The following is a 15181-nucleotide window of genomic DNA, read 5'->3' as shown; positions in this document are numbered from 1 at the left end:
AACAAACAAACAAAACAGGATGTGTTGACCACACCAGGCAAGAATAAGAGCACTACCACAATTTTTGAGCCAAATTTGAAACAAGCTTTATTAAATACTGACCAGAAAGATGGACGTTAGTCTAATCCATACCTGAGATTCCCAGAGAATGCCCACAAATTATGTTAGGTGCCTAGAAAGGCAAACCCCAGAAGGCTACATTTTTCCTGCCTTTGTCCAGTTGGAGCAAGCATACATCCTGACATACTTCCTATTGATGGATCTTCCACCTATGTGTGATCAAGCACATCCTATGCAGCTGGAGCAATCAATTTTGTTTACAGAAGTGAAAAACCTATGAGTAATCATCTTACATGAACAGACCTTAACATTCTAGGAAGTTTTCTGTCCTAGAGGATCCAGGGCTTATAGGTTAGAAGTATTTTTGTTTATCTCATTTAAAAAAAAAAGTAATTAAATCTTAAAACATAGGTTTATCTTTCACAGATTCCTACTACAGAAGGGAAAAAAATAGAAACACTCCCCCACCCCCAACACACACACACAGTCAAGGCATGTGAACTGGAGACATCGATATGAACTCAAAAAGTGTTGTATCTTCACAAGAGTCTATGTTTCTGTATGGATGTGAGTATTCCTCCCAGTTGAAACCAGTAGAAATGCCTACAAAGAATGGCTTCTCCAGTGAAGGGCATTTCCTACCTGTTTTGTGGTCTGTAAATATCACAAATAAAAACCTGGGATTCTGAGGCTCCTTACAAGTTGAGGCAGAACCATGTAAAACAAGCTTGGATCACCTTACCAGGGCAGCAAGCACATTACAGAAGGACTCCAGAGACAATAGGGAAGGATACTCCCCGTCTAGCATCCCAGGATGGAAACTCACCAAGTATATTTAATTCTAATGGTTTAAATTTTAAGCTTTATTATTTTAAACTTTAAAAGTAATAAAAGCCGGGGCTGGAGAGATGGCTCAGCGGTTGAGAGCACTGACTGCTCTTCCAGAGGTCCTGAGTTCAATTGCTAGCAACCACATGGTGCCTCACAACCATCTGTAATGGGGTCTGATGCATTCTTATGTTGTGTGTCTGAAGACAGCTACAGTGTACTCATATTAAGGAAACAAACAAACAAATAAATAAATAAATGTAATAAAAGCCTCCCTGTCATCTTCCAAGAATGATAGAAACTAATTCTAGAAAAAACTGGGTAAAACAGAAGACATAAGCATTTATCTGACTGTTCCTATGTGAATTATACCTCTGGGCAATCAAATAATGATCAAAGAGGAGTCTGGCTTTATAAAATGATTCTGCCTATAATTGACGTGATAAAAAAGGCAGAATTGAAAACTCCCCACACTCTCCAACTCCCAGGGAGTTATTACATCTACAGCATGATGCATCCTTTAGAAAGTGGAAAAACCAGACCCGGGGACCTTCCAATAACAGCATATTCCACCAGTTGGAGTCTTGCCAGAGGGGGTCCTGCCAGAGTCTATCAGGATGGAGGCAGATGTAGGAAACAGGAGGCAAAGGTGGAGCTGCATCTTGATTTCAAAGTGAGGGGAGTGGTAGAGCTACCGACCCTCCTCGATGAGAGGAAGATGGTGAGGGAAATCAGCCCCGTAATGACACTTATAAAATACACCGGGTGATGGCACCTAGCCTTTAACCCCAGAACTGAGAGGCAGAGGCAGGAAGATATCAGAGTTCAAAGCCAGCCTGGTCTCTTGAGTGACTTCCAGGATAGCCAGGGCTACGCAAAGAAATCCTGTCTCAAAAAAACCAAGACACAACAAGATTGTTTTCTGTCCAATGAGCAAGACTAAACCCCTGTGTGTCGGAACACAGAACACTGACTGGGATGACGCAACCAAAGAGGCACCAGAAAAGGCTTCCTACTAACAGGTCTACATTGAGTTCTGGAGGGACAGAGGGATGTGTGGTTGGAACACACTGAGGCTCCATTGACAATGCTGATGTGTGCTTGCCTTACAAAACCTCCCTAAGTCCTGTTCTAATTTTGTGTAGATTTCAGGTATTTTTGTTTTATTCTACAATAAAAAAAAAAGATTAAAGTTGGGCGTGGTGGCGCACGCCTTTAATCCCAGCACTTGGGAGGCAGAGGCAGGTGGATTTCTGAGTTCGAGGCCAGCCTGGTCTACAGAGTGAGTTCCAGGACAGCCAGGGCTACACAGAGAAACCCTGTCTCAAAAAAAAAAAAAAAAAAAAAAAAAAGTTTAAAATGTTAAAAAAAAAAAAACAAACAAAAAACTAAACCTGTAAACCTGTCAGTACATCAGAGAGAACTGCAGGATTTTGGACAGAGGAGCTGGGGACCAGGCTCCCAGAATTCTGCTCCAGAGACCCATTTATGTTTAAAGTAAACGGTTCTCATTTACAGGCTCAATTAAAACTTGACATAACATTTCAAAATATGTTTGGAAGCTTATAACATATGACGTGCTCCAAGACATCTCAAGGACAACTGTAATTTAAAATGACGTTGTTTGGGTGGGTGCCATAGCTCAGTTAGCAAACTACTAATCTAGCACCTACAGGGACTGGTTTCTAGCTCTAGCACTCTGTCGAGGCAGGAGAATCAAGAGTTCAAAGTCATCCACGGCTGCATAAGGATTTCAGTCTTGGGTGGGAGTAGGCAGGGGACCAGGCTTCCTTAACAAAAGGAAGTCAAGTGTTTGGTGCTCAAAACCCGAAATCCACTCCGGAAGCATGGAGCAGGTGGCTCAACACAACTCTCCAAGCATCTTTCTATAACCCAAACACCACCATGTATAGAGTGAACTGAGGAGTCCTGCTATGTGTGGAACCACCGGGCTAAAGACCTAGGGCCCAGGAGAGGTCACAGGAAATGAGTGTTCCTAGCAGCTATTCTGAGGAGCAAATCCCCTAGAGCAGTCAGAACACTGCAGTGTGGGAAGGAGGCAGCTGAGCGAGGGTGTGGCCCTGGGTCAGCTGGACAGGCCGCAGGAGGTTATTAACCTTCCTCACCTGGCTGAGAGGATTAACAAAGGCTCCTTTCTCATGGTTCCATTCCCAAGGTGAAATTGAATAGCAGTCTAAAGCACTTTGCACACAGTGCCTGGTCCATCAGAAGCTCTGGATAAATGTTTGCCACGATTATTGAGTTAGCAAACATTTGTGGAAATGTAATGAATTTTTCTAGGCTTAAATGCAGGATGATTTCGCCATAGTAAGTAATGCCATTTAAAAAAACAAAAACCAGAACAAAACAAAAAACCCTAAACATAAATTTTGCTGCTGGCAGTTCATACTCACGTGGGATTTTTAATATTTTTAAATCATTGAATATGTTTGGGTTTTTTTTTTTGTTGTTGTTGGTTTTTTGGGTTTTTTTGTTTTGTTTTGTTTTTTGTTTTTTGTTTTTTTTTTTAATACCCTCCCAGTAACCATCATCAGTAGAGTTTTAATTCCAATAAAAATTACGGTCAAGACCAGTCTTAATTCAGCAGCCTTCTGGGCAGGTGGGCAGGTTGGGGACCAATCCAGACGCTATTTGTCTGCCTAAGTATCTGGCCCTCCTGCTTCATCCTAGTGACCCATTGGAGAGTAGAGTGTGACTCCATCTTCACAGTTTCCTTTGAAGTTGTGACTGGTTCTAGCCAGGAAGGCATGGAAACTTTGGGAATTACTTACCTTCCAAAGAAGAGAAGGACTCTCCAGGAGAACATTGGTCATTGCTACCTCTATCGTGCCCTGTGCCCGAGTGCACACTTCCCCACTTTCTGCCTCCAGATGAGGCACTGCCAAAGATACCACTGCCTGCCCATGCTCCCTTTCATTCGCCTAACTACCCATTTGCAAATAAGCAAATGAAAGGTAGCACACATGCTATGGTGGGAAGAGAAAGAAGTCAGACAACCAGCACTGTTTGAGCCACTAACAATAACCCTGATCTACCCAACCACAGATTACCTTCATAAAAATAACTTAATACTCTTACTGTGAAAATCACCATGCCGGGGGCTGTCCCCTTACCTGTATACTTAAAGTTCCCTGATCGATATGAACTGACTGAATTGTGTCCTCCTGCCATCACCGAACATAAACCCAAAGGAGACAGCACTGAGACACCAGGTCTTTGGAGCAGTGGCTTGAATGGAACAGTTCTGCCTCATAATGTCATAAAGGAGTCAGTGAACTCAGACCAATAAACAAGGAGGCTTCTGAGGAGATTCTTCTCATATTTTGATATTTGGCTCCTCAGTCGTCAGAATTGTGAGAAATAAAGTTATTTTCTTTATAAATTACCCAGTGTTGGGCATTTTGTCATCTCTCTCTCTCTCTCTCTCTCTCTCTCTCTCTCTCTCTCTCCCTCTCTCTCTCTCTCTCTCTCTCCCTCCCTCCCTCCCTCCCTCCAGAATTCACATGCTGAACTGTTGAATCTCAGAGCACGACTATATCTAAAGACAAGAACTGTTACAGAACTAGGTCAGCTAAAGCAAGCTGTATTAGGATTGACCCTTTCCCAATATCCCTGGTGTCCTTATAAAAAGAGGAAATGACACACAGAGGCACCAGGCAGCCGCACAGACATGATCCATGGCTAGCAGATCTCAACTACAGGAAATATTGAAGAAAATTCTTCATGGGCCCGAACAGATGGCTCAGTTGGTAAAGAGCTTGCCAGGCAAGCATGAAGACTTGAGTTTATTCACATCCCCAGAACTTACACAGAAAAAGAAAGAACCAGAGGTACCCTCAGCACTGGGCAGGCCGAGACAGGTCTGAATCACCATGCTCCAGGCTCACTGAGAACCCTAGTTATGTAAGCAAGTTAGAAAGCAAGACCAGAACATCTGACACCAACCTCTGGCGTCTACACACACACACACACACACACACACACACACACACACACACGCATGCATAGAAATTAAAAGCAAAATATTCAAATCTGAAGAACAGAAACATACCAGATGTACACTTGGGTCAACAGTAAGAATGACAGGATCCAAATATATCAAGTGAGTAGGTAAATTCGAAATCAAAACAAAAACAGAAACCCAATTTCTTTCTGGGGCCAGTAAGATGGTTCACTAGGTGAGGGCATTTGTCACCAAGCCTGACAACCCACATCGTGGATGAAAGACCAATTCCCATAAGTTGTTCTCTGACTGCCACATGTGTCATGACATGAGAGCACGTGTGTGTGCACACGCACTCCCAGAGTAAGTCAATAAATGGGGAAGGAAAAAAACTTTCTCTCCTTTTAATTTCTATAAACCTAGATTATTGTGAGTGGAAGTGTGTCCCTCTAGGTTTTTTATATCAAGGCCCAAACTCCCAATGTGACCATATATGAATTCAGTCCTTTAATAAAGAGATAATTAGGGGTAGATGGAAGTCATAAGAGGGAAGCCCTAATCCAACATGACTGGTACCTAATAAGAGGGACAAACACCAGAGACATTCACAGCAGGACACAGAGGGCAGGTGGCCATTTGTTAGGCGTGGAACGAGACCCCAGGAGAAGCCAAGCCTCTGATATCTTGATCCTGGCCTAATTCTCCAGCACTCTGACAGCCTCAGAAACAGGTCCACACCTACCATGACTGTACACATACTAGTGGAAGCCATAAAAGGGAAAAGAACCTTAAGGTTAATTATAGGGATAGTTTGGGGGAGAATGTGCTTGTATCATGCATCAGGCAGAAGGTGGTTAATTCTCCGCTCAGGCCATCTGTCTCCGAAGCCAATGCCCATTCTTCCATCTGTTCACCCCTCAAATGGCAAGGCTGGGAGGCCTAGTCGGCTGGATCTGAGCCAGCAAACCTAGAGGACAGAGGCTGGACTCAAAATCCACCAGTCTTCACACTTGTTAGCACCTAATCAAATATTTAAAGTTAGACAGCAAGAGCAGTGGACCAACTAAAATTAGTGCTAGCTAGCACCGGGAGCAGGCCTTCGTTAGTCATACTTCTCCGTGACCTTGTTAGAATGAAAAATTAAAAAGGAACCAGAATTCAGCACAAGGACAGGAGTTCTCAGGTACTAACACAACCCAAAATTCAGGGAAGGGGAGAGAAAAGCAGAAGTCACAGTAAGATGGCTTCGAAGAAAAAAAAAACGGTCTCTATCTGGTTGCCTACCATTGCATAATCAGAGGAAATGTGGGACCGAGACAGGTTATTCCTGGAGGTTCCAGGACCTCAGGGCAGTGCAACAGGCCTAGGCTAAGGAAAATGGGTCACTTAGCAGCTCAGAGTCTCAGGCTGTGCTTGAAAGAAGGGTGCCATGCCGGACCAGCACTCTACAAAACACTGTCAGGGGCCTCAAAGCCAGCCGCACAGCAAACCCGCACCATTAGCACCACGTACGACCGACCGGCACCCAATTCTGACAGCACTCCTGTGCTGTCCACTCTGAGCAGATCCTCCCGTGTGACCGACCTTCCATGGATGACAAACTTGGATCTCTTTGTGGGGTGCCACGGAGTCCTTATTGTTAACACTTTCCAGTCCGGTGAGGATTGAACAACTACTTTGTGATTTCTTAAGATAGCTTTTTTCATTCATTGTACATAGTTCATTTCAATGTTCTTTCACCTCTAAAGCCACTCTACACAGAGAAAATAACCATGCTAGGCCGAGGAAAGGGTCTCGTGGGAAGCACTTGCTTTGTAAGCAGGGAGACCTGAGTTTGGGTCTCCGGCTTGGCAGCATGCATCTGCAATCCCAGTTCTGGGGGGCAGGCGGGTGTCCTGGTGGTTGTGGAGATGGCAGCAGATGCCCCAACCTTACTAGACAGGTGTAGTCTCCCCTCCCCCAGCCTGAAACCTGCTTGCTCAGGGGTGGAGCTTCCTGATCAATCGTTCTGCCACGCCCACTGCTGGAACCTGCCGCTTTGCTGTTCGGAGCCGTGCACGTGGTTACCCTGCTATTGGACCCCAAGATTATTTGGCGGGAATCGGGCCCCTTCCCCTGCTTTATAACTGCGTGCGGAACAGTAAAATTGAGCTTTGATCAGAATGACTGTCTTAGCTACATTTCTTTATCTCGCCGCCTAGCCCCTCTTCTCTTCCAGGTTTCCAAAATGCCTTTCCAGGCTAGAACCCATGTTGTGATCTGCTGGCCGGACACAACAGACAGGCAGTCCAGTCAAATCTGTGGGCTTCAGGTTCAAAGAGACAACCTGTCTCCAAACTGAAGAAAGTGGGGGAAGAGTCCTGACATCAATCTCTGGCCTCTCCACGGACATGCACACAGGTCTGTGCCACCAACCCACGTTCACATGCAGTAATACACATGTACAGGAACATATAAAACACACACACACATGCATATACAGCAATACACACACACACACATATATAGAGTCCCATATGTGTGTGTGTGTACATACAGCAATATATATACACACATGGTCATACAGTAATATATATATATATATATATATATATATATATATATATATATATATATGCACATGCTTACACAGCAATACATACACATACATACATATGTATACAGTCATACACACGCACACACACACACACACACACACACACACACACACACATCACTATAGATATCTGCTGTCCAAATACGTTTTCTCAAATAGGACATGAAAACAGGTCTCACAGACTGGAGGTTCTATTTTTTTGCTGTCCTTAGCTCGCAGGGAATGAGGTAGGGTAGAGCAGAGAGACGGCAGAAGCACAGAGTCCCAGGTCTACCCTGGTAGCAGAACCCAAGAACATTCACCTTTAACATCAAGTTTGCAAAGTGAGTGGCCTGTTGTGGGGCCAGAAGATAGAGCCTCCAACGTTTCAGTGCACACATTCACCTTTTCGGCTTCCTAGAAAATCCAGGATCTGCCCGCCTGGGTAGAGCTTCCTGTTGGGAAGGCAGCAAGTACATAGTACACCAGGCAGGGACTCCTTGGTGCCTCTTCCAGGAGTTCTCTCCTGATACAGAGCTTCCTGAATGGTGAGTAACAGCAGCGCGTCTTTGGGTCCTGTCAGATGTTTCGGGTCATAAAAGCAAAGGAGCAGAGAGGCTAGGCATGTGCAAACAAAAGTCATCTCTAGCAGCTGAGGAAGTCTGGGCTCAGTCGACTCCAGGTACACCCTGTGAGTCACTGGGGGCCCCGTCTCCACGAAGGTGATGACAGGGTTATTTAATCAAACACCAGCCATTTCCCAGAAAAACCACCTCACATTTTAGAGAGAGAAGAGAAAATAAATTTGTTTCCTGATCACCTCATGGTGGAGTCAGGCACTGGACTTATTTCTTGAAGGTCTGAGTCACCAAAATATGTCTTGAACTTCGAAATCTGTTGCCAACATTGTGCCTGCACTTTTCCCCATAAGGTCATGGCATTTCGTGGTGTGTGTGTGTGTGTGTGTGTGTGTGTGTGTGTGTGTGTTTGACTCTGATCTCAGATCTCAGTTGGCTGGACAGCCCAAGACAAGCCCATGGCATTTCATGGTGTGTGTGTGTGTGTGTGTGTGTTTGATTCTGATCTCAGATCTCAGTTGGCTGGACAGCCCAAGACAAGCCCATGGCATTTCATGGTGTGTGTGTGTGTGTGTGTGTGTGTGTATGTGTGTGTGTGTGTTTGATTCTGATCTCAGATCTCAGTTGGCTGGACAGCCCAAGACTAGAAAGCATCAGTTTAGCAAGGTTGCCATAGCTCCATACCATAACCTCTACATCTGCCATTGTTGTTGAAGGTCATGTTATAAGAATTTTTAAAGCTGGTTGTGGCGGTGCACACCTTTAGTCCCAGCACTCAGGAGGAAGAGGCAGACAGATCTCCATGAGTTTTCCCTGCCTTGAAAAACAAAAATAAAAGATGTTTTTAAAATTATGTGCATGTACACGTGTGAGAGTATGTATGTGCACATGTTGCGTGTACATGTGTGCACATGTGAGTGCAGGAGGCAGAGAGGTGACACAGAGGTGTCAGGTCCCCCTGAAGTCTGAGTTACAGGTTGCTGTGAGCTACCCAGAGTGTATACCGGGAACCAAACACTGGCCCTCTGCATGAACAGTGTACTTAACCTTTCAGCAATCTCTCAAAAACTCCAAATCTCATTTTAAAAAATAATTAAACCAACTGAACATGGTGACACACACCCTTAATCCTAACTCAGAATGCAGAAGCAGGAGAATGCATGAGTTCAAGGACAATCTGGTCTACACAGTGAGTTCCAGGACAGCCAGGACCAGGTAGAGACCCCGTCTCAATAAATAAATAAATAAATAAATAAATAAATATTTGGGAGTTGGTAGGACTTTATTAAATGAATCAGCCTGCAGGAATAAGTAGAGGTTCTGTTTTGATAGATAGATAGATAGATAGATAGGGATAGGGATTTGGGGGTTCAAGGACAGTCTGGTCTATATAGTAAGCTCTAGGACAGCCAGGACCAGGTAGAGACCCCATCTCATTAAATAAATAGATAGATAAACAAATAAATAAATAAATACGGATTTGGGAGTTGGGAGGGCTTTACTAAAAGAATCAGCCTGCAGGAATAAGTACCAGATGTGCCTGTCTAGGCTGCCTTCTACTCTTTGGCTCCTTTCAGACATCCAGTCACATATTGTGTGCCTTGCCCAATGCTGTGTTCCCAGAAGAGCACGGACTTCCCTGCCCTTTGCTTCTGGAGCAAACACTTAGGCTGAGTTCCTTGAAATGCCCCAGGCAGCTGTCTGTGTTGGCTACTCTGCCCTCAATACCTGTTTGGAACACGGGAGGGGCGAGAGGCCAACTCACTATTCATAGCTTAATTGTGACAGGTCTTAAAAGCACTGTCCCGTGTAGGGGGAGGCTTAATGGGCACCGGAGCTCCTCATGCTGAGACACAAACTAAGCAGCCCTGTGCTGGCTCACACCGCAGATGCATGCCCCTCAGAGAATCATGTAATCCCGCAGCAGGGAGTCACGGAAACTCTGCTGTATTCACTGGGCTCCTCTGGTTTTGTAAGAGACAAATTATCCACACCATGAGCACATTCAAAACAATTCCCCACCATCCTCTTCTACAGGACTGTAGCTCAGGACCGCCACCATCCTCCTGAAAGGAGACCAATTTGGCTAACTGATGTAAGGCTACCACTAATGGAGTACCTTAAATATTTTCCGTTTAGTCGATCCAGTAATCATAGAACACAATCACGGTCACCAACTTTGAGGAAGCAGGCTCAGAGAGCTGATGTCAATTTTTCAAAGTAACGTAGCCTGTGGTGGCCGAGAAACGAGCAGCTGACTCCAGCAGAGTTATCCTAACCTAGCTCCTCCTGACTAAACAGGCCATCCTTACTCTCATCACCCATGAAACAAACACAGGAAAATCTGAACTTAATACTCTACTGTTATCAAAGAGTGTCTGAGATTTGTTTGTACATGGGTTTGGGGTACTCCTGCATTGGCGAATTCCAATGCCTTCCTCCCTTGGATTTTTTCCTTTTGGTGGATGGAGATTAACCCATCCTTAGTCACCCTGAGAGAAACCACAAGTGTTTGTCTCTACAGCCCCTGTTCTCAATAAGAAGGGAGATGCTGTGAAGCCAACCACGGTGGCCTGCAGCAGCTTTTCTCCTGTACCATGAGTCCTTGCTGCTTCAGAAAAAAAACAGCTGCCCCCTGAAATGACGGGATAGGCACTACCCAATTGCTACCTGACGGCTACTGAGACAGGGATACTTTCAAACATTTTCCTCAAGTAATGTCCCCACTTTACACAAACATTTAAGGAAAGAAAATATTACAGGATCAGACGGATTGCCGTTCTGTCATTGTTTATTTAAAACCGACATCAGGCAAAATGTGCCAGATATAGTTCCTGTCTTAGTTAGGGTTTTACTGCTGTGAACAGACACCATGACCAAGGCAAGTCGTATAAACGACAACATTGAATTGGGGTCTGCTTACAGGTTCAGAGGTTCAGTCCATTATTAAGGTGGGAACACGGCAGCATCTAGGCAGACATGGTGCAGGCAGAGATGAGAGTTCTAACTCTTCATCTGAAGGCTGCTAATGGAAGACTGACTTCCAGGCAGCTAGGATGAGGGTCTTAAGCCTACACCCACAGTGACACTCCTCCAACAAGGCCATACCTCGAAATAGTGTCATTCCCTGGGCCAAGCATATACAAACCATCACAGTTCCTAATCATAATCAGAGAAATAAAACTATTTTGAGAATGTTTTGACTATCCTAAGTACCTTTCCTCTGTGAAACACAGAACATGTTAGTCCACTTTGCTTCAATCCGGTCACCCTCAAGGATGCCTTCTTACCTGGGTCCTTCTGTGTGAGTTACCAGCCTTCCAGGCCATCAGATAAACCAGACGTGGCTCTGAACTACCGGCCATACACCCAGAGCTCAATTAACTCTACTGTCGGAATGAAGGACGCTCATGTCCGACCTTGCTAGACTGACGAACTGGATACCCCCAAATCTGAGTGCCCCTAAAGGTTGTGGTCTAAGACCACGGAGAAGTGCTTTCTAAGGTGCCTCTTAACTGACCTTCTAGAATCATCCACCCTCTATTCTTTTTAACTCATCGCTGTATCTTCGGGCCATAATAAAGAATAAAAACCAACTGACCTCCACTGGGAGTTATTTTTCATTTACATCTTAAGGCAAGGCGTTCCCTTTCTTGCCTCCCTACCCTCCCCACTCCATGAAAAATTCCTTTCCAAATGTTGGACAGTGACGGCAAAGAAGAAAAGTCTAGAAACTGCAGTCCACCAATAACAGATATGGGATATCAGGAAAGGAAGTACTAAGAGTTGTTAAGTAGTTATGACAACCTTTGGGGGGGTTGTGAAGCTTTTTCCTGTATGCTTTCAGTATTCGATACAGGATGTGGGCACTGAAGGGACAGAGCCACAAGGAGATAAAAGCTACTCTGGCTAGGCACCACTTGCATCTCCCCTCATTGTCTCTATCTTAGACATAGATCCCTAAAACTATGAGTCTGCTCTGTGTGCGTCCTCGCTGGCAAAGTCAGTGCCCTTAGAGCTAGCTAACAATCCCCAAGTTTCCACAGGCCTCCTGACCTTTCTTCCTGTCTTTGTCATCCCTACCTCTCCCCTAACTCCTGGAAGTTACCTTGTATCTGGTCCTTTCAACTCCTACCATGCAAAACTGAGAAGGTGCAGAAGGGGTCATTCTGCTAAGTGCCCGGCAAAGCTCAACTCTAAATGTGAGTGAGATCCCCCAGAAGCAGCTGTGTTGCTTCCAAGTGCAGCTAACCCTAGCACAGTGCATGAACTGCGCTGGGCCTGACATGATGCCCCACACAACCCCAAGGATTTATACTGCTGGGAGTGTCCCTTAGAGACCTGCCCCTCCCCCTACAGGACATTTCCTAATGAGCAGGGCTTGGACGCAGTCACTTCTCTCCACATACCCTTTCCTCTGATTTCAACAGTACCAAAACTGCAAAAGGCCTGACCTCCAAAACAAAACAAAACAAAAAAAACCCGCTCTGAGCCTGGTGGCTACCATTCTATTTAGGGTCTCAGCACAGTCTGCCCTCATATACACTCAAAACCTAGGCAGAGACTATAGCTAAAAATACGATCACAATGGGAAAGTGTGCTTGGTTAGATTGGGTCGGGCTGCCACACAATAGAGTCACCTAAGAAGAAGAAACCTCAGCTGAGGACTTGCTTCCATTAGATCAGCCTATAGGCAAGTCTGTGTGGTATTTTTTTGATTACGAAGGCTGTGGGAGGGCCCAGCCAATTGTGGGCGGTACCACCCCTGAGCAGGTGGTTCTGGGTTACATAGATAAGAAACCAAGCTGAGCAAATCATGGAGACCAACCTAGGAATCTGTAAAAGTAATTCTTGGGGGGATGGGGAGGGAGGGGTGTCTCTGCCTCTCTTTGCTCCCAAATAACTGCAGGGTATTTCTAAGCCACCTGAATAAATGACACAGAGACCTGATATTTTCATTAACAAGCTACAAGCACTAAGATCGGCAGCTTCTCAATGGCAGATTCTAACCCTACTATGCTGGCTTGGGTACTTCCCCACCACGTGGTCCTGCAATGGGAGTACTGCCCTGGCTCACTCGGTTCCACATGTGCCCTCACCATGGCCGCTTTCTCACTGAGGCCTCATGGCAACGTCTCCTGGTCCATCTCCTTCTCACCGAATCTCCCCTGACTCTGTCCCTGGGACTGGGATTAGAAATCCTTCCATAGTCTCCTCTGCCCAGCGAATTGCTCCATCACACTTTATTAATCAATCCGAAGTGATAGAAAATAATTTTCACGTAACATTGAGATCGTGCATAACATGCATTGAGACCACCAACTAACATGTTTGACCATGCCAATGTCTGGACTGCACCCAGATGTCTGGGCATGAAAACCAGCATCTGAATACAGACAGCACAAAGCCATCCCAGCAGTAGGCATTGTCTCTCCGTGCTTACTCTGCTTCAGTGCCTCCCTCGACTTCCCCCAATGGTGGATTACTTATAAGCCCCTTCTTCCCTCCAGCTAGTTGCTTTTGGGCATGGTGTCACAGGAATAGAAAGAAAACTAGTACAGAAAGACAACAAGAATGAGATTTCTGACTCACATGACCCCTTTTTTCAGTAAACACAAACTCATGAGAACAAGGGCTGTGAAGATACTGTCTACACTTTTGATAAAATATTTGAGGATTTATTAAACCAGGAAATCTAGACCCATTCAAGAGCTTATTAAATCTACATCCAGAACACATATTATCTAAATACACTATACACATCTTACAGGAATATGGGAGCTAATCTATTTCCCTAAACTTTATTTATCCAGTTTACAGGCAAACACTCCAGTGGTGGTGGGTAGAGGAGGAAAACATTAATCTACATGGAGGGAGATAGCATCCCAAAGATCAAAAGAAAAAAGAAAAGAAAAGAAAAGAAAAGAAAATTATATTACTACCTAGAATATCAGCAATACATTGTTGACTTAACTCCCTATGACAGATCTAATTAGAAGGTGGCAATAAATGTTTCCAGGTGTTTAATTAAGTGTGATAATTATTTCTTTTCTTAAACAGAAATGGAGTCATATGTTTACACTACAAAGTATAATGTTCTCTTAGTTAAAACAGCGTGAAAACACCTTTGTGTAATACAGGATTCAATGCATGATAAAAATATCCGCTGTGATAAGCCGCACTTAAAGTGATTTATCAGCTCTTAACTTGCAACCACCAAAGCACAAAGGCTTCTTAAAAGCCATCCTGTTTATTCTTTCTTTTCTTCAGCTACAAAGTTTTGTTAGCCCTGGGCTTCAGTAAATAATTTGTATTCAAAGTATCTTTCCCCACCAGCATCCAGGGGATTCTCAACAAAGATGTGGGAGAAGTTTCGTGGGAATGCACACAGCGAGAATAATCTGACCAGTAGGAGAACCAGAAATTATACGTAGAAGGGAACTCAGAAACTCAAGCACAGTAAGGCTGTTAGGATGCAGCAAACTGCTCAAGGTATCGTTTTTTTGTGTGTAGAAATATGCCCTTTGCAACGAGTGTACTGATGCCCCCTCCTCAATAGAACTAACTTACATTAGGATGAAACTTTCAGATTTAAGCAACCCAAGGACGTTATTATTTCAACACTGGGCAGTAAACTACAGTTGGTAGTGCTGTATGTTGGGAAATCAATCGGTTTAGAAACATGGTGTTGCTGAGTCAAGGAACATCTTTTAGGTGGCCAAGTCGTTTGATCAGACTGGTCTTGAAACAGCCTATCAGCAGTACTGGATCACCAGGCCCTGGGAAACTCATCAGGTGTTCTCCCAGCAGGTGCTGGAAGCTCGGCGCCACCGGTAAGCACACGGGACAAACAGAAACGCACACACGCACACACGCACACGACTTTCTTCGCAGGATGATTTTAAGGCAAAACTCTGCTCGCTGCCCGTTTACAATGCAGGATTGGATAACAATCTCAGAGCAGCATCTCAGTCTACAATCTGGGGCATCCTGAACAACACAGGCAACCCTTGCTTCAGCGTGTGAGGTTGGTCATGGAGAGGACAGTACTCTTCGCCAGAGCGGAGTTCAGAGAAGAAAGGAAAGGATGGGGAGAGGGGGCTCAACGCAGGGGCTGGAGGAGGTCTCTCCCCAGCGGTAGATTGCCAGCAACGGAACTGGGATCCATAGTGTGCG

General features: G+C 44.9%; 1 protein-coding gene across 2 annotated transcripts in view; it reads right to left on the bottom strand.

Moving 5' to 3' along the window:
- The window catches only part of Tnfaip8 (tumor necrosis factor, alpha-induced protein 8), a 113803-nt gene that overhangs the window by 98159 nt on the left and 463 nt on the right, over positions 1-15181 (bottom strand). The gene's annotated exons all lie outside the window — the stretch shown is intronic.

This window comes from Mus musculus, chromosome 18, assembly GCF_000001635.26.
Source record: "Mus musculus strain C57BL/6J chromosome 18, GRCm38.p6 C57BL/6J".
In the NCBI taxonomy this organism is placed as follows: Eukaryota; Metazoa; Chordata; class Mammalia; order Rodentia; family Muridae; genus Mus; species Mus musculus.
This window is presented reverse-complemented; position numbering and strand designations above follow the sequence as displayed.